Source organism: Eretmochelys imbricata, chromosome 21, assembly GCF_965152235.1.
Source record: "Eretmochelys imbricata isolate rEreImb1 chromosome 21, rEreImb1.hap1, whole genome shotgun sequence".
Classification (NCBI taxonomy): Eukaryota; Metazoa; Chordata; order Testudines; family Cheloniidae; genus Eretmochelys; species Eretmochelys imbricata.
Window position 1 is genome coordinate 19,444,700 of NC_135592.1, and position 18,646 is coordinate 19,463,345.

Below are 18,646 nucleotides of genomic sequence, written 5' to 3' on the forward strand. Positions count from 1 at the left end.
AGTAGCAGCTCCTTAGAGGAGGTGAGGTGGGTCACAGCCTGATTGTCATTTGGGTCCCACCTAGGATTTTTTATAGGAACTTGATTTTCTGGGATCGGGACGTTGTTACGGTCTTGGTCATATCGCCTTTTCGCTTTTTTCCTTGCTTTAGCTATGACCTGTTCTTGTTTAACCTCAGTCAATAATGTTTGCAGAAGGACATTACAATCATCCCAGTCTGGCTTGTAGCTGCTAAGACATCCCTCAAAAACCAATACCAACTTGCTTGGATTGATAGAAAATTCTCCAGCCTGTGCTTTGAAAGCGGCCAGGTCCATAGGATTAAAAGGTGCATGAGTATAGACCTGCATGGTAAGAGCTTGTCCTTTCTATTGTATTAGGGGCGATTTTAGTCTTGCTAAGTAACGGGTATAATCCAGCAGATGGAGCCTGAACCTCACTATGAGCTTCACTAGGAATCTTACTTGGAGTCTCGCTCTGTGTGGGTGTAGCGGCCGAAGGAGACACCGGATCTGCCATTGCATTTGGGGTGGGGATCCGGGGACTGACATTAATTGCTACAGGACCAATCGGGGTTAAATTACAGCATTGTAAAATATCAGTACGAGACTATAAGGTTATAAACAAGTAAGCATACGAATGCTTATTCTACTTCGCCGTTCGCTGACAGAACAGGAGTAACTGGAGGATTGTATTATGATTTAGTGATCCTCCGGGAGGCCACTGTTCTTGGTCCTCTAATTGGTACTGAGGCCAGTCAACCGTACAAAATCTCTTCAATTTACCCTTAGCCATTGGATCTGATCCAAATATCTTCCAATTTACTAAAATACACTCTAGGGGCGTGCATCGTACCGTACCTCCGGTGCTCTGTTCCTGTCCCATACCTACAGGGTAACTCTGGGCGTCCCCAGGTTCCAACAGAGCATATAATCCGGATTTCAAAAGGTTCCTACCTTATCCAAAGGACCGGTTCCCCAACATCGCCCCCAGCTGCTCCTCCCCTACATCCAAGGAACCGGTTCCTCACCGTCTCCCACAGCTGCTTCTCCACTATGTGAGTGCGTTGCACCATCGTGCCCTCCGGGGTCGATCAAACTGCGTCTCCTCTGAGGCCCCCAATGAACTCACCGGTGTGTGCTGGGCGTCGGTTGTCGCTGCAATCCTCGACCTCCAGAAGGGATCTGGGCAAGGCTAAATTGCATCCTCGTCACCCCACGTTGGGACTCCAAAAGCTGTTGCCAGCACCCAGTGCCAGAGGCGAACAACAGCAGGGGGGGTTCGTTACCCGGTGTGCATCACTCAATAATCACAACGGGGTGGAGAAGCAGAAAAGTTTATTTGCAGCTGCAAACAAGGTACAGGGAGAATAGAATCTCAAATCCTGCACATCAGAGCAGGTCATTACACACACTTTTATATTCCTTAATGCTACTGCACTACACATCAGCCAATCAAAACTTTGCACAAATACTCTGCCTTTCTTATATGGGTTAGAACAATGTTTATTTCCTGCAACCTCTAACAAGCATTCCTAGCAACTTAAAGAACCAGCACATCCTGTCTGGCCTTGTAGCTCTCTCTCCTATTATCTTTAACTTGGCGTCAGCAAACCTTACACTATGGGGCATTGTCTGCGGCTGCAACATTGTTTTAAGAGCAAAAGAGCTTACTCAAACCAGCCAGGCCTAAATTCTATTAAGGGGGGTTGAGAAGAAGCCCTTAGACCTTTTGCAGGGAGACCTCCTCGACCCTTATGGCCTTCCATCCCCTCAACTTAACTAGTGGCCATGCCCTGGGGTCTCCAACAGAGGTAAATGGAAAAGGGGATGTAACCAAAGGTAGATGGGGCCAGACTAACCTGAGCTCTTTCTTTGAGCTGAGAACTGGTTGTTCAGAGAAGGGAAATGCAGCAGATCTAATATACTTGGACTTCAGTAAAGCATTTGATACGGTATCACGTGGGAAATTCTTAGCTAAATTAGAGAAGACGGGGATCAGTACAAGAATTGTAAGGCGGGTAAGGAACAGAAAGGAAGCCCTGCTGGTGCTGCGAATGGGTTTGGCTGGTGTGGGGTTGCAACTGGCGTGTTACTAATGAATGGTGAAGCCTTGAGTTATGGAGCTCACTCGAAGTGAGTGCCAAGGAAACCCGCACACCGCCCCGCTGTGTATCCTGTATCTGCCACAGAAGGAGTGAAGAGAATCAAGAGAGCTGTCTGGGATGACCTAAGGCCAGAACCGCAGGGGGCTCTGGGGTGGGACTGAGGAGTATTGACAAAACTGGGCTAGCAGGGAGCTGCTGGTCAGGATTGAGGGGCATGAGATCTTTGTCTACAGTGAAACAGTTGTCCAATTCGGTTCCTAGTTTGATGTTTTTGCCTTCATCCCTCCACCTGCATGAGCAGCACAAACCTCTGTGCACTTGGCCTCTAACCCAGCCGCGGGGCTCTGTGCTTGTAGATTTCAACCATGCTTCGTACTTTGCTGTGAATATCACATTGCAGCTGCCAATGGGAGATGCTGCCAGGGATTTCTATGGAGCAGCAGATAGCCCAAAAGCCAGGGCTCCGATGGAGCCCCAGGATGACCCTGACAGCAGCGACATGGAGGAGATGGAGGTGGAGGAGATGGGAGAATGGGAGGGCGAGGAGATGGATGTGGATTAGAACATCTGGGATTTGAGAAGTGCTGGGTGTGCATATGGCACCATACGATGCACCCACACGAGGGAGGCTTCCTCACCTCTCACTGTTTACAGAGTTAGGCATCTCAGGGGTTCTCTTATATATATTTTATTATTCCTTTCTTCTTTGTACTTACAAACTTTGAGCAGATTTAGGGATGAATGAATGTTCCGTTTCCAGTGGTGTCTTCATGCCAACAGCTCTGGGATTCGGACACGATACGGGAACAGTAGGGTAACATGCATCAAATCTCTTCAATCCAGACAGCGTGATCAGCATGGGCAGCAGGTATCATGGGGCTGTGGGCACTGAGGTTGCAGTGCCCCGGGGCTGGGGTCTCGCCCCCCGACCTCTGCTGTCCAGTGTTGGGGCTGTGGGCTGTGATAAGGGTGCTTTGGGCTCCTGCGGGGGAGAGGTAGGTAGGCAGAAGGGGAGTGGCAGGACCTCAGGCACAAGGGAAAGGGCCAGGGGCTAGGCTTCCTGGGTGGCCAACTCACTGGCAGCCCGTGCTGATCGGAGAGTAGACAAATGATCGTCAGGCTTTGTGCTGACCAGGTCTAAGTTAGAGCAGCCTTGGGGCTGCTCTAATGTACATTCCGCTCCACATAGGCCCGGGTAAGCTGAGAATAGCTGTACTACAATGCCTTCTGGCCATGGGAAGCAGGGCAGTTGAGGCCTTTCCACCAGCCAGGGAAGCCTCTATCTGCAGGTATCCTCTGAGGATGTAACTGGAATATGCTTTATGCAAAAGGTCTCTATAAGTTTTGTAATGAGACCTTACAAATCTACTGAGTGTGTTCATCCTATTTGGATGAATGTGTCATTCTTGTATCTGAAATTAGGAATATGAGATATCACTCTGAGGTCCTACTGTAGTTATGCAAAGTGTGGGCCATTAATGGTGGCTTAGAATCTTGATGGCTCCCATTAGCTAGGACAACTGATTGTAGATGGCTCTGTTCACCTGCAAGCTTTCACTGCATACGTGCGGGCCAGTCCTGAAAGAATGGAGGGGGGCTCACAGGACATGTGAATATGTCACATGATACTTGAATTCATCTTTAACCTGGTGCTTTTCCATTTAGAAGGAGGGGTGGAAACCCAGAGAGACCGTGAGAGGATTCCCGCCTTGTGCCAAAGATATCAAAGGGGGTGGAACAGAACAAAGGGGGCTGCCAGTCATAAGAAATCCCCGAGTTACCACCTGAGCTGGAACAAGGCTGTACCAGGGGAAAGGATTGGGCCCAGACTGGAGGGAGTCCAGTCTGGGAAAGAAGCTTATTGGAACATCTCTCAGGGTGAGATTTATCTGTATTCCGTTTCTTAATGTATTAGGCTTAGACTTGCGTGTTTTGTTTTATTTTTCTTGATATCTTATTTGTTCTGTCTGTTATTACTTGAAACCATTTAAATCCTACTTTTTATATTTAATGAAATCACTTTTGTTTATTAATTAACCCAGAGTAAGTGATTAATACCTGGGGGAGCAAACAGCTGGGCATCTCTCCCTATCAGTGTTATAGAGGGTGGACAATTTGAGTTTACCCTGTATAAACTTCATACAGAGTAAAACGGATTTATTTGGGGTTTGGATCCCATTGGGAGCTGGGTGCTGGAGACAGGTGACCTGCTGAGCAGTTTAGGGTTAAAGTCTGCAGCGTTAGGAGTGTGGCCCAGACCTGGGTCTGTGTTTGCAGCTGGCAAGCATGTCTGGCTCAACAAGGCAGGGTTCTGGAGTCCCAAGCTGGAAGGGAAAATGGGCTCAGAGGCAAATTCAGCACGTCAGGTGACAGGGCATTGCAGGTGTTCTCCTCACCCTGGTCGAATGCCTTCTGCGGGTTGTACCTGGGGGGTGCAGGGGTGGAATGAGCCAGGGACGTCTGCCCGTTTGAGTGATTCATAGCAGGCATACGAGGCACTTTTGGGGGAGCCTTGTCCAGGCCTGCCATGGGTCAGCTCTCTCAAACCACCACCCCTGGCAGCACAAGCCTGACCTTCCAGCCCCCTACAGGCCTCGCTCTCTGTGTACAGGTTAGCGATAAACACTCCCAAAGCCTCTGAGCATCCCTCGGGAGTGCTCAGCCCGTTCCCCAGAGCACATGCAGAACTGTGACTCTAATCCCTCAGGCACGGTCCACAGCAGCTTGTAAGATTCAATTCAGGCCAACCACTCTATTGAGAACCCAGCAATTAGATATACAGAAAACAGGAATGAGTTTATTATCAAAGAACAGAGATGCAAGCGAGAGTGAATAAATACTGGTAACACCCATTGTTTCATGTTCTGTGTGTATATAAATCTCCCCATTGTATTTTCCAGTGAATACATCCGATGAAGTGAGCTGTAGCTCACAAAAGCTTATGCTCAAATAAATTGGTTAGTCTCTAAGGTGCCACAAGTCCTCCTTTTCTTTTTGCAAATACTGGAAAGTAATGGTCACATAGAAAACAAAATCCTAACACTTTCTAGAGCCGGGGTTCTCACAAATTTTTGGCAGCCTCAAAATGAGGCTCTGACAATACTGAACTAACTGTAGGAAAAACAAATAAATAAATTACATGTGCATATTTACATAGGGATTTTTTGCAGACTCAATAATAAATATAAGGTACAATTGTGTCTTATCTTTAGTGGACCTAAACACAGAACAAACCAGTGCTTTCCACAGTCTTGTCTTTTTTGTTGTTCTTTTGCTTTTTTGGTCAAAGGTGGACGGCTGTACAAGAATTCTGAACTAAATTTAAAAATGCTTTACATAATAGAAAGGATAATGACTAATAAGGAAAGAATGTATCTGCCAATATGTCCAAAGTTTCTTTCACAGACAAAAAAACCCAATCAACGTAGCCCAGTAATAATAATGATAACAGTAACAACAAAATCTGAGCCGTTGCTGTTGTCTTTTCAGCTTGGTTTTTGCATCATTTAACAGCTTGCGCCTCTGAAGCTCACCGTAGTAATTTGGTTCAACTTCCCTTGCACAAGTGCTGTAGGGACGTTGCACTACATACATTTCAATTTGATGAATTTCTCTCTCACACTGCAACTTACTCAGAAATGGAATCAGATGGCTTCGCAAACACAGGAAACTGCCTTTCCCCCTGGTGCTGAAGTGTTTCTTTTTCTTTCTATGTTTTGCTTTTCTTAGCAGAAGGTCTCAGAGGAGCCACCTGCTGTCACATTCAAGGTCATTTTCTGGCACTAGATTATCTGAAATACTTTCTGATACCCAGTCACATTTTAACTTTTTCACCTCCCTCCCCACCCCCATGAACAATCGCAACCTGCCCAAACATCACGCAGTGAGATGGCCCATAGCCACTTACAGAGCTACAATAACATGAGATGTAAACACAGTGGTTAGAGGTCTATAAAATCATGAGTGGTACAGAGAAAGTGACTAAGGAAAAGCTATTTACTTGTTCCCATAACACAAGAATTAGGGGCCGCCAAATGAAATTAATGGGCACCAGGTTTAAAACAAATAAAAGGAAGTTCTTCCTCACACAGTGCATAGTCAACCTGTGGAACTCCTTGCCTGAGGAGGTTGTGAAGGCTAGGACTATAACAGGGTTTAAAGGAGAACTGGATAAATTCATGGAAGTTAAGTCCATGAATGGCTATTAGCTAGGATGGGTAAGGAATGGTGTCCCTAGCCTCTGTTTGTCAGAGGGTGGAGATGGATGGCGGGAGACAGATCACTTGATCATTGCCTGTTAGGTTCACTCCCTCTGGGGCACCTGGTGTTGGCCGCTGTTGGCAGACAGGATACTGGGCTGGATGGACCTTTGCTCTGACCCAGTATGGCTGTTCTTATGTTCTTAGCCAAAGAATACACTTTGTGACTTGAAAGAAAACCACACCTATGTAGCTCAGCTCTGCCGGCATGGTACTATTTAAAAGGGAGCGCGCATTAGGATTTATGGCATTTAGAAGACACCTTTAATACTTAACATCTGAGCGATTGTTGGGGCACTTTGGAGGCTCTTGTGGCTGCAAACAATCAGCTGGTGACTGCATTTGAGAAATGCTGTTCTGGAGTCTAAAGGAACAAGGCCTTCCCTTAGCCACATGCTGGGGAAATGAAGTAAGACTCCTTCTCATGAGATCACTCTCTCTCAGCTGTAGAGAAAAGCTTGACAACATGACCCTGAGTTTAAAAGGTTCAAAAGCAGAAGGCACATACGGAGTTTAAATGAGACACACTTATTGCTTGAGGGCCCCACTGCCTGATTTTCAGATCTTGGCTCGTTCAAGTAGGTGTGAGTTGTGTAAGTGTCACTTCTAGGAGTCTCATTTCGAGCCCCTTTCGAGTGCAGTCTCTTTTCCCATCTGTCAAGGTTCCTTCCCCACTTTGAACTCTAGGGTACAAATGTGGGGACCTGCATGAAAACCTCTTAAGCTTACTTTACCATCTTAGGTTAAAACTTCCCCAAGGTACAAACTATTTGACCCTTGGACTTCCACTGCCACCACCAAACGTTTAACCGGGTTTCTGGGAAAGTGTTGTTTGGAAACGTCTTTCCCCCCAAAATCCTCCCCAAAACCTTGCACCCCACTTCCTGGGGAAGGTTTGGTAAAAATCCTCACCAATTTGCATAGGTGACCACAGACCCAAGCCCTTGGATCTTAGGACAATGAAAAAAGCATTCAGTTCTTGAAAAGAAATATTTTAATAGAAGAAACAGTAAAAAGAAAAGGATCACCTCTGTAAGATCAGGACGGTAAATACCTTACAGGATAATTAGATTCAAAACATAGAGAACCCCTCTAGGCAAAACCTTAGGTTACAAAAAGACACACAGACAGGAATATTCATTCTATTCAGCACAACTTATTTTAACAGCCATTTAAAGAAATCATAAGCTAACGCATATCTAGCTAGATTACTTACTAAGTTCTAAGACTCCATTCCTGTTCTGTCCCTGGGAAAAGCCTCACCCAGACAGACACAGACCCCTTTGATGTTCTCCCTCTTTCCAGCTTTTGAAAGTATCTTGTGTCCTCATTGGTCATTTTGGTCAGGTGCCAGCGAGGTTATCCTAGCCTCTTAACCCTTTACAGGTGAAAGGATTTTTCCTCTGGCCAGGAGGGATTTTAAAGGTGTGTACCCTTCCCTTTATATTTATGACACCATCACATACACCTCAGGTTTGCTACAGATCCACCGTCTTCCCATGTAGCAGCGTGAGCTGCTGACCCCTTTCTGGTCGTTCAGATATGTGCAGTCACCTCCTCCTCTTAAGTGAAACCTGCAAAACACAGAAGCCAGGGAGCTGCAGTCAGGCAGAGGCCGGGCATTTCACACCAGTCCCAGCCAGGGGAGCCGTTCTCCACAGTGCAGGCCTGTGTGCGGAGCAGCTACTCTCCCAGCCCCTCAGGAGCAGAGCTCAGGACAGCGGGGGCTTTGCAGAACCGCTGACTGTTCCTTACCCTCTATGCTGAGCAGCCCACAGGGGTGCTGGAGAATGGACAGTCCCCAGCAGGACAGAGAGAATTTGTTAGACTGATTGTCAAAAGGGACCGGCCCTCTAACAAGAGGGGCAGACCATCACCAGAACCAGACGACTAAGGAGGAAAAGCGGGGGACAGGAGGGATCTCGCCTCCTTGAAACACATGGAGCAGAACCAAGATGACACTGAAAGAAGAAATTGCATTCAGGGGTTTCCTTTCTGTTGATCTATAACTCTTGAGCTTTCCATTGGGGATGGGGGAAAAAGAGAGTGTTGAAGAAGTTCCTTTGTGAAAGCATGTGTTCCTTGTTTGTAACCCTCACGTGACTCTCCCAGAGTTCATCTGGTGTGGAGGGTGGAGCTCTAGGGACAACATGACTCTCGGGAGATTTGGGAGGGTTCAGCACTGGTTTTGGATCCTACAGCAGCTGATCTGCAGGGTCCCACATCCTAAGGAGCATACCAGACAGGGAGTCTGTACCCCAGGAGAGTGCCACAGAGGCCCGAACTCAGGACAGTGTCTGGTAGCTCTTCAGACCCAGTGAGGCTGGAAGCAGGTGGGATCCAAAGGTTGGGTCCAATACAGCAGAATGGGGACTGTCCATTGGGGAGCCCTGACCCAGCGCCAAAAGAGCCTGATTTTTCAAAGTACTGAAGTAACCCAGACCAGAGAAGTGGGGGGGGGGGTCTCCATCCCCCTCTAATGGCTGGCCTGCAAAAGAGCTTTATCAATGGGGGTGGGTTTCAGTTAAAGAAGTGGATTCTTTCACTCCTATGGCAGAGGCTCATGCTTCTAGTCCTGAAGTCCCAGGGTTCAAGCAGCGCTGGTTTTGTGATCACACTTGGAGCCCACTGAAACCCATTGCGGGGTGTTGGCTGGGCAGCCATCACTACTGTACCCCGTTCCAGTGGGAGCCCCAGGTGTCCAGCACCTGTGAACCGCAGGCTCCTTTAACATCGGTGCCTTGTTGCGGATTCAGAGGCCTCACCAGCCAAGTCACTCAAACCTGCCGGCTGCAATCCCCAGCGGGACCTGCACCTGCCATGCAGTACTCGGCATGCTGCCCTCTCTAGCAGCCACTGTTAACCTGAGTTCCCTGCTGCCTCCTTTCCCCGGGGGGGTCAAACACCCCAGGGACCTTGCTGAAGAGGGCTGGGGGAGAACAGCGAGTGTCCCAGCTGAAATCCCAGCGCGCTGCGAGGGCATCTCTGGCTGTGGCGGGCTCTGTCTCCGGCCCAGCACCATGCTGCGGGGAGGAGCCGAGAGTTCAGGGACATGCCGGCTCCCATCGGTCTCCGATACACGCAGGACGCGAACGGACCAGGGTCGTGTCTGGTTGTTTCACTAGCACTGAATGGTGGATCTACCTGAACTCAAACAGCTCAGACACCAGAATCCCAAGCCCAGGGAATTAGTACAGAGGGGTGAGAGAGACTCACAGGTGGTTGAATTTGGTGCTGTTGGTCCATATCCAGGGCTGACCCTGCTCCCTCCGGAGGCCGATCCAGTGGTCCTGGACACCCTAATGGCGCAGCAGGAACACCTTCAAGAACGCCGAGGGACAGCAGGTATCAGCCCCAGCTCCGGTGCTTCCCCACCCCCACCCCTCCAGGGCTCTGTGCCGCAGAGAATCCAAGCTGCATATTCATAGAGTATCAGGGTTGGAAGGGACCTCAGGAGATCTTCTAGTCCCACCCCCATCCCCAATTAAATCATCCAACAGATTTTTGCCCCATATCCCTAAATGGCCCCCTCAAGAATTGAACTCACAACCCTGGGTTTAGCAGTCCAATGCTCAAACCACTGAGCTATCCCTTCCCCCATATTGAAGAGTGCTCAGTTTATTTTTTTTTTGGGGGGGGGGGTGTTCCTCTGCCTTTTGCAAAGTACAAGATCACCCAGGCAGTATTAACCCTCCCCCTGCACAGAGCAGCCCCACCCCTGTGCTCCCAGTCACCCACACCCCAAGTCCCCCTGGGCTGGGGGCAGCTGCTGGGTCTGAGCTCTCTGCAGAGACCTCTCTTCTCACAGATCAGCCCCCGCTCACCACAGCAAGGCAGGAGGAGGGAGCGAGTCAAGCTGAAGTCAATCTGAGAGGATCCCCTCCTCCCCCGCCTCCTCGGCTGGCTGCTCCTTTCCCATCCCCACAACAGGAGCACTGGCTGGGTTCTCAGTCCCACTCCAGCAGCCAGCAGGCCAGGAGATGCCTGAGCCAGCCCTGCCCTAGACAGAAGCTGTCTCCCTATTTGGGGAGGGGGGCAGCTGAGAATGGACAATCCCTGTGATCACACACAGACAGTAGGGCCCTGGGCCCAGCCAGGGCTGGCGTTCAGCAGCTGGAAGTTCATTCACTCTGGCCTCCCAGCACGGGAGGGCTCAGAGCTGCTCCTCACCCCACGGGGCAGATCCCAGGTCCTACTGCAGCAGCCACCACTGTGCCAAGATCAGTGTATGGCAATTCGAGAGTCTCTCACCATTTCCTGCTCACTGTCGATGCCAGCCAGGGAGGCACCCTGTGCACAGCAGCGGCTCCGGCTGTCGGTCCAGCTCCCTTCCGTCTCTGAGAAATAGTAGCATTTCCCTCGGTATCCCATTCAGTCGTCCGGGCACTAGGGGCCAGCAGGGGGCACAGATCAGCTGATGAAAGCTGAGATGTCAGTACTGAGAATGAGACAGTCACATGGAGGGTAAGAGTTACACCTGGAATTGGGCATTTGACTGGTACAAAAATTGGTCAACTGACCAGTCAAATCTGTCAAAGAGTGGTCAGATATTTTAAAATACCAAATTTATCAGAATTGGTTACCTCCTGCTAGGAACAAAAAAGAGCAAGACGTCATTCTCTCCAGTAGGTTTAGCTTTCAATAGATACGGATCTACCTAATTTTTTTTTTAAAAAAATGTACTTCACTGAGTTATTTTAGCTAAGAAAAAAAAGGCAAAACAATGAAACCAGGTTCCAGAAAACACAAGTGAGGCTCCAAGACGCAATCCGAAAGGCAGGCTGCCTCCTACCCCCAGGGCTCTTGCTGGAGTATTTGACTGTGACCAAACAGGCAGTCAGTTGACTGGCTTGCCAAGCCCATTGGGACCCCCAGCTGGGGCTGGACGATGGCAATCAGACGCAGGGGGATGGAGACGTTTGTCACTGTAAATTTGCCTGGCAAGAAGGATTCCAGGGACACTCCCAGCCTGCGAGGGACTGACACAGCTCAGAGCATTTCACCCCAGGCACAAGATCAACAGCTGGACGTTCAACCTCGCAACAAACAGCAGGTGAACAACTGAGAAGAACTTTGGAACTTTCACGCAGGGACATGAAAGCCACAAGGGGGCACCAGAAACCACAACAACCGGAAGCGACCTGTTGCACTGTGGGCCAGGAATGATGGAACTTAATTCACCTCCTACCTGCGGACTTTTCTCTCCCCAAACACAGCAGCAAGAAAGGCACTTTCTGGAAGCCCTCACGGCAGTGTAACCCTTTCAGAGCCATGAAAGAGCAGCAGTGGGGTCACCCATAAGTGACACCAAAGAGGATTTGAAAGACCTGTCTAGTTGAGAGGAGTCGGACTCAAACCCCTCCAGATGTTTTTGAGCACGTCACTTTTGTTTGCACCACAGTAACTCGGTAGCTGGTTTTCAAGCCTTCTCATGTGGCTGGCGCTCAGCGAGGAACAGACACTCTGAGTTGGGAAGAGTTAGGAAACGTGGCAGCGGTGATCAGAAAACGAGCATGTGTTCGCCTCACGCACAAGGCATGTCTGACCCTGTAGATTTAACTGTCCAGTGCACGGTAGCCCACACCCCTGCCCTACTGAACTGAGCAGAGAAGTCAGTGACTAACAGTTGATGGCACAGGCTGTCTCCAACATCCATCTCCAGGTCAGATGCCACATGTTCTGCAGAGCTCCCTGCACCTGCAGGTGTGTAACCAACCCTAAGCTCACAGATTCCCACCTTACACAGTGAGAGCCAATGCTGCCCATTGCAACAGCCTCCCATTACAGCAGGGAGCTGGGATTCAGGGCCCATCTGTATCAGAGCAGGCTGCACCAGTATAATCACAGTGTTGGGGACACTGGGGCATGGCCACTAGGTAACTCGAGGGGATGGAAGGCCACGAGTGTCGATGAAGCCCCTTGCACTAGGCCCCGGTGTCCTTGGCCCCCCCTCTTGCCTGGAGGCACTCGCAGCAGCTCTGCGTACTAGGCCCAAGTGTCCTTGGCCCCCCTGCCTGGAGGCACACACAGCAGTTATGCTGAGAATCTGCAACAGTATGTTGCAGAGTCAGACTGCCTGAAACTAAGCAAAGCCAAACAGGGGAGATATGGAAGAACAATGCTGAATAAAGCAGCTTTATGTATAGTTTAACAAATGATACAGAGAATCAGGGAACTAGCTGGGAACTGGATTGGCTGGCTATATGGATACTTGGGGCAGCTTGCTATTGGATAAGTATGCTGGGAAAAAGGATGTATAAAAGCCTGTGTAACTTCCTGCTCTGTTGTGCAGGATTTGAGATTTTATTCTCCCTGTACCTTTTTGCAGCTGCAAATAAACTTTTCTGCTTCTCCACCCCGTTGTGATTATTGGGTGTAGCACACCGGGTAACGAACCAACTCGAGCTGTTGTTCAGCCTCTCGGCACTGGGTGCCGGCAACAACAGTGACGCAGTGACATCAGGGCAAACACCTCCTGGAGATGCGCTGGAGCAGTGCGGCTCGCTCTGGTAACTTCCTGCAGCGAACTGCACCAAGGCAAGCTCCTTTGTGCACCAGTGCAGTGCGTCTGCTTTAGCGGTTTGCCCCAATTCAACTGCACGGATGTCATGACATCGGCACAGAGGATTCCTAATGCAGACAGAGCTGGATTCAATCCCCTCTGCCAGCTGCTAAACCCTCCTGGGGCCTAGTGACCAGATCCCAGGGCAATAGAGAAATCCCACCCCCGACAGCCTCCAGCACGCCCTGCCCCAGACGACGGGGGGATACAGCAGGGTTCATGTTCACGGCAAACAGACGCCCTCTGCACGAGCACACGCTGTCTGTGCAGCCGGGGGGAGTGAATGGTGCTACGGGAGCCTTCATGGCCACGCTCAGCGATTGGGGGGTTTCCACACTGCGCTGGTGGAGGGGTCTAGGCTGAGCTCTACGGCTCCTTTCAATAACACGGCAGCACCTGCCGCCCGGCCCCAGGCGTGACCTGAAGATCCAGGAAGGCCAGGCTGGTAACCTCAGAGCAACACAGGGAAGGCAAAGGGCTCAGGGTTGCACTGCATCCTGTCCCATTGGACACCCTGGACAGGGACTGCTTCACGGCGTGTGGCAAACGTGACTTGGGTCCAAAGTGCTCAGAGATGGGCTGGGGGGCTAATGTCAGTCAGATCGTCCCGACACAGAGAGTGCCCAGGTGCCGGGGTCTGGGAGGGAGCAGGAGGAAGGTCGGTGAGGAAGATCCCCCAGGAATCCTCTGTCCCAGGGGCAGAAGCCAGACAGGCCGGGAGGAGAGAGGGACCGTGGCAGGTCACGGGGAATGGGATGCACGGAGATCGTAGATGGAGGGGAAGGGAGCGGGGCGGAAGCTGGGAACTCACCTGCCAGAGCAATGATGGCAGCGATCAAAGGAGACGATACAACTATCAGTGCAACCACAACTCTACAGGTTGGGCTTTTCTGGCAGTTCCAAGGAGGGTCTGAAACAGACAGACCCGTCAGGCAGGGCTGGGAGGACACGTCTCACTGACAGCAGCGGGGCTGGAGCTGCCCTGGAACATGCACCGTTCTGTCGATTGCTCCTTCCCTCAGACGCTCTGGGAGGGGAGCCCAGAGGGTCAGGCAGACCCCCCCACCAAGGGCAGATGGAGGGTCCATGGCTCCCCAGAGCTGCCCTGGGGCTGTTACCAAGATCCGGCTCTGGCTGGGTAGCAGGGCCTCAGAGCAGCAGCCGGGCCATGGTAAGACGCAGCTGTGGGGAACTACAGACCCTCCCCCTGCTCTGGGCAGGGAGCCTGGGGGGAGGGATACGGACCTGGGGCTGCTCTCAGCCCCCCACCCCTGGCAAGTGGAGGGTCATCCACAGCTCCCTGCAACTGCCTGGACTCCAGCACCCAGCCAGAGGTGGAGTGGGGGGGACCTCAGGGGGAAGAGGAGGAGGAGGGGCGGGGCCAGTGACAAAAAGTGGGAGGGCCACGCCCCCTTCCAGCACCCCGGGCAGTCTCAGTATCTCTCTCCAGCCTGCCCCCAGGCAGAGATGCCCCATTACCTGCGTTCCCTCCAGTCTCCAGGTGTCCATTGCCATTAACACACAACTCCTGCAGCGGCTCTTCACTCTCAGCAACCCAGCTGCTGGCCCCATTGTCCCTCTCAGCGACACTCAGGCCACAGATGCTGCTGCAGGTGCTGGGCTGGGGTCGGCTCCTCTCAGTCTGAGTGAGTCCGATTTGGCAGCAGCAAAGCCGAGGCACAGATCCTGGCCCTGGCTCCCCGTCCCTGCTCCAGGCTCTCCAGCCGATCTGAAACCGAGACGGACCAAGCAGGACAGGTCAGCGGTGGGGGAGGCCATTTGTGGTTTCTTGTTCCCTGCCCAGCAGCCCAACCCCCCGCCAAAGGCGGTGCCATGATTTTTAAAACCCCTTAACTCCCATCGGCCCTTCCGCCCCCAGGGCCTCAGAGACCTGATGTCCTACGGGCCCCTCCCACCCGTGACAGTCACCCAGCTGGGGGGTGGGGGAGAAGACCCTCCTCACACACACAATCCTCCTAGAAGTAAGTGTGAGTCAGATGTCAGAAGGGGAGGGGCTGGGGCTCGAAACAGCCTTGTCCCTGGCCCAGCCCCCTCCTTGGAGGGCGGGACTTGAACCAGTGTCCAGCGCTCCTCTGCCCAGCCCCTCCTTTCCCTTCCGGGGGGGGCTCTTCCGAACCCCACCCCGCTCTTCGGCTCGGGGCCTGCCCCCCGAATCACCCCCCTTTGGCCCAGAGTCCCAGCCCTTCGGCCAAGGACCGGCCCCTGCCACTGCGCTGCCCTCCCCACACGGTCCCCAGGCACCGCCCAAGCCCCGCCCCCCCTTCGGAGCCCCGCCCCCCATGTGGTCCCCAGCCCCGAGCCCGAGCCCCGCCACCCATGCGGGCTCCGGTCCCTCCCCCTCCCCATTTGGTCCCTGAGCCCGAGCCCCGCCCCCCAATTCGGGCCCGAGCCCCGGCCCCTCCCCCTCCCCATTCGGGCCCGCGGTCCCCCCTCGCCCCAGTCCGGCGGTGGCTGGAACCGGCCCGCAATCCCCGCCGCGCAGCGAGCGAGCCAGCCACCGCCGAGCAGCCAGCAGCACCCACCCACCCACCCGCGGCCCGGGCAGGGACCCCTGGGACCCAGAGTCTCACCCGCGGGAAGAGCGCCCGGTGCCGCAGCCCGAGGAGGAGCTGAGGTCCCAGCAGCCAGGCGGGCTCGCAGCAGATCCCGCCGGGTGAGTTCGTAGCCGCAGAGCGACCGAAGAGCGACCGGCTTCCCTGTGACCCCGCGCCAGCTTCTTTCCCACGTGGGTCTGAACAGCGGAAACGTCCCTGCTCGGGGGTCACCACAACAGCGGCCGATCCCCACCCTCAGCCCCGCCTCCATTTAACCCCTGGACTCCCGGCCGCTCCGCTCCCCACAAACCTTCCCCCTCTCTCCCGGGCTGGCCGGGTGCCCGAGCGGCGTCCCGCCCGGCCCAGGGCAAAGCTCCGATCAGGGCTCAGTCCTTGCCCGCCCTGGCCTGCCCGCCCTGCCCGCCCTCCTCCTGAAACCTTGTCCTCCCTCTGCCCTCCCCTGATCCCCCCAGCCCCGACTCCTCTGATCGCTGCTTCCCCCTCCTGCCAGCTCCCCGGGGCCCTTCCATAGGCTCTGTCCTTGGTCCCCTGGGGCTGACCAAATAGTTTATAAACACATGGGGCGGGGAGGGTCCTTACTGGTTTGTTTCGGTGTAACAGTGTGTGACAAGGAGGGGGGAGGTCTTGAGAAAAAAAAACAAACAAACCAGTAAATGTGACATGGTTTATGGCCAGCCTCCCTCTTCTGTTCTCTTCTCCCTCTGCCCCTCCTCTCTGAGTTGTCTCCTCTGTAAACACAAATTCAACTCCCCTCTCCATGCTGACAACTCACCCATTTGCCTCTCTGCACCAGCCCCATCTCCTGCTGGCCAAATGAACACCTCAGCCTGTCTCTGGGACATCTCCTTGTGCCTACCTAGCTGTCAGCTCAAGCCCAACATGGCTAAAGCAGAGCTCTCTGTCTCTCCCCTCCTGTCCAAGCCCTCTCTATTACCCCCTTTCTCCATCACTGTGGACAACGCCAGCATCCTGCCTGTCACTCAGGCCCATAACCTGTCATCTTCCACTCACACCTCTCTCTAGGTCAGGGGTGGGCAAACTTTTTGGCCCAAGGGCCACATCGGGGTTGCAAAACGGCATGGAGGGCCGGGTAGGGAAGGCTGTGACTCCCCAAGTAGCCTGGCCCCCACCCCCTATCCACCTCCTCCCACTTCCCGCCCCCTGACTGACCCCCATCCCTAACCGCCCCCTCTGGGACCCCATCCCCTAACCAACCCCTGTCCCCTGAGTGCCCCAACCCCTGTCCACACCCCTGTTCCCTGACAGCCCCCTCCCCCCCGGGATTCCCACACCTATCAAACCCCCCCTGTTCCCCATCCCCTGACTGCCCCCCCCGAACCTCCACCCCATCCAACTGCCCCCTGTCCCCCGACTGCCCCTTATCCAACCCACCCCCCACCCGCTTACCACGCTGCTCAGAGCAGCAAGAGCTCGCAGCCCCACTGCCCGGTAGCAGCAGCAGGCCAGAGCACCAGCGGCACAGTGAGGTGAGGCCGCAGGGGCGGGGGGACAACAGGGGAGGGACCGGGGGCTAGCGTCCCCTGCCGGGAGCTCAGGGGCCGGGCAGGACAGTCCCGCAGGCTGGATGTGGCCCGCGGGCCGTACTTTGCCCACCTCTGCTCTAGGTCCTCACATCCAGGGCTGTGCTTAAGTCTTGTGGAGTTTTCCTGCATAACATCTCTAAGATACAGCCTTTCCTCTCCATCCACACAGCTAAAATTCCCATCCAAGCTTTGATCACATCACATCTCAGTTACCGCCACATGCTTCTCTTTTCCCTCTTCCCCAGCTCATACCCATTCAGAATATTGCAGCAAGCTGCAAAGATCATTCTCTGAGCCCACTGCTTTCACCATGTCACCCCTCTTTGCATCCCTCCACTGGCTCCCCCTTCTCTATTGCATCAAACAGAAGCTGCTTGTCTTCTCTTTCAAGGCCCTTCACATACTGTCCTCTCCCAACCGGACATCTCTCATTCACTGTACCAAGGTGTTGACTCCCACCTCCAATCGGTCCATGCTGCCAGCAAAACCCACTTGTTAAATTTTCAGACAACCACCTTCATGCTTTCTGCCACATGCCCTTCATGCTCGGAAGGAGAGCCCCTTAAACATTTGCAAACCTACCTCATTATCCATCTCCAATTCCCAAATCAAAGCTCTTCTTTCCCCTGGTGTCTCCCAAAAATTCAACAGCCTGTCTCCTGGGGCGCTCAGACCACTGCCTATCATACCGACCCATACACTCTCATTATTTCCTTGCACTCCCCTGTCTGTCTGTCTCCATCTGTCTCTTGTCTTATACTTAGATTGTCAACTCTTTGGGGCAGGGACTGTCTTTTGTACTATTTTGTACAGCACCTAGCACAATCGGGTCCTGATCCATGACTGGGGCTCCTATGTGCTACAGTAATACAAATAACACTGGCTAGAGAATGTCACTATTATGGCTTCAGTGCCCTCCCCCCCACCACCACCAAAAAGCAGCAAAACAAAACAAAAAAAATCAACCTTCCAGCTCAAAACGTATGTGTTTACACTCAGCTGGCGAACTCAATGTAAAGTACTAGTAGAGGTGAGGGAGAGGTGTCTTTTACCTTGATGTAGCTAGTCCAGGAATGCTATACGCTCAGCCTGGTATTTACCTGGACAAGTGACACAGAGGTTAAAGCCACCTGTGCCTTGTCTCCACTCCGATTTTACATCAAGTTAGCTATCTCCGTGTAAATACACTTTTGCAGTGAAGACAATGCCTGGGAGACTCCTACCTCAAGCCCTGAACTTCTGGTTGAGCTAGAAATTATTTGCAACATTTAAGAGCCCACTGATTGAAAGAGGTTAAACACACACAACATTTCTCCATTTTGTCTTTGTGCAACTGACAGCACTCTGTGTAGTTAGTTTCACTGCTTCCCCCAGAGAAGCATTCATCAAATCTTTGGAAGCTGTGCACTGCTTCAGGACAATACAATCAGTCATGTCTCTCTCCCCCCACACCCTCCACATGTGTATTCGTCAAGACCTAATCATCTTTATTTATACCTCCTCTGTACCCCTCTAACTAGTGCTTCATACACATCCCCAGGGGAAGGGGACGGCAAATGAGTGCACCCCACGCTCAGAGAGACACTGACCTGGGAGCG

The 18,646-nt window shown here is 52.7% G+C and overlaps 1 pseudogene; it reads right to left on the reverse strand.

Moving 5' to 3' along the window:
- Positions 1 to 6,981: 6,981 nt before the first annotated feature.
- Positions 6,982 to 16,472, reverse strand: LOC144278333 (C-type lectin domain family 2 member E-like; annotated as a pseudogene).
- Between the last annotated feature and the right edge of the window lie 2,174 nt (positions 16,473 to 18,646).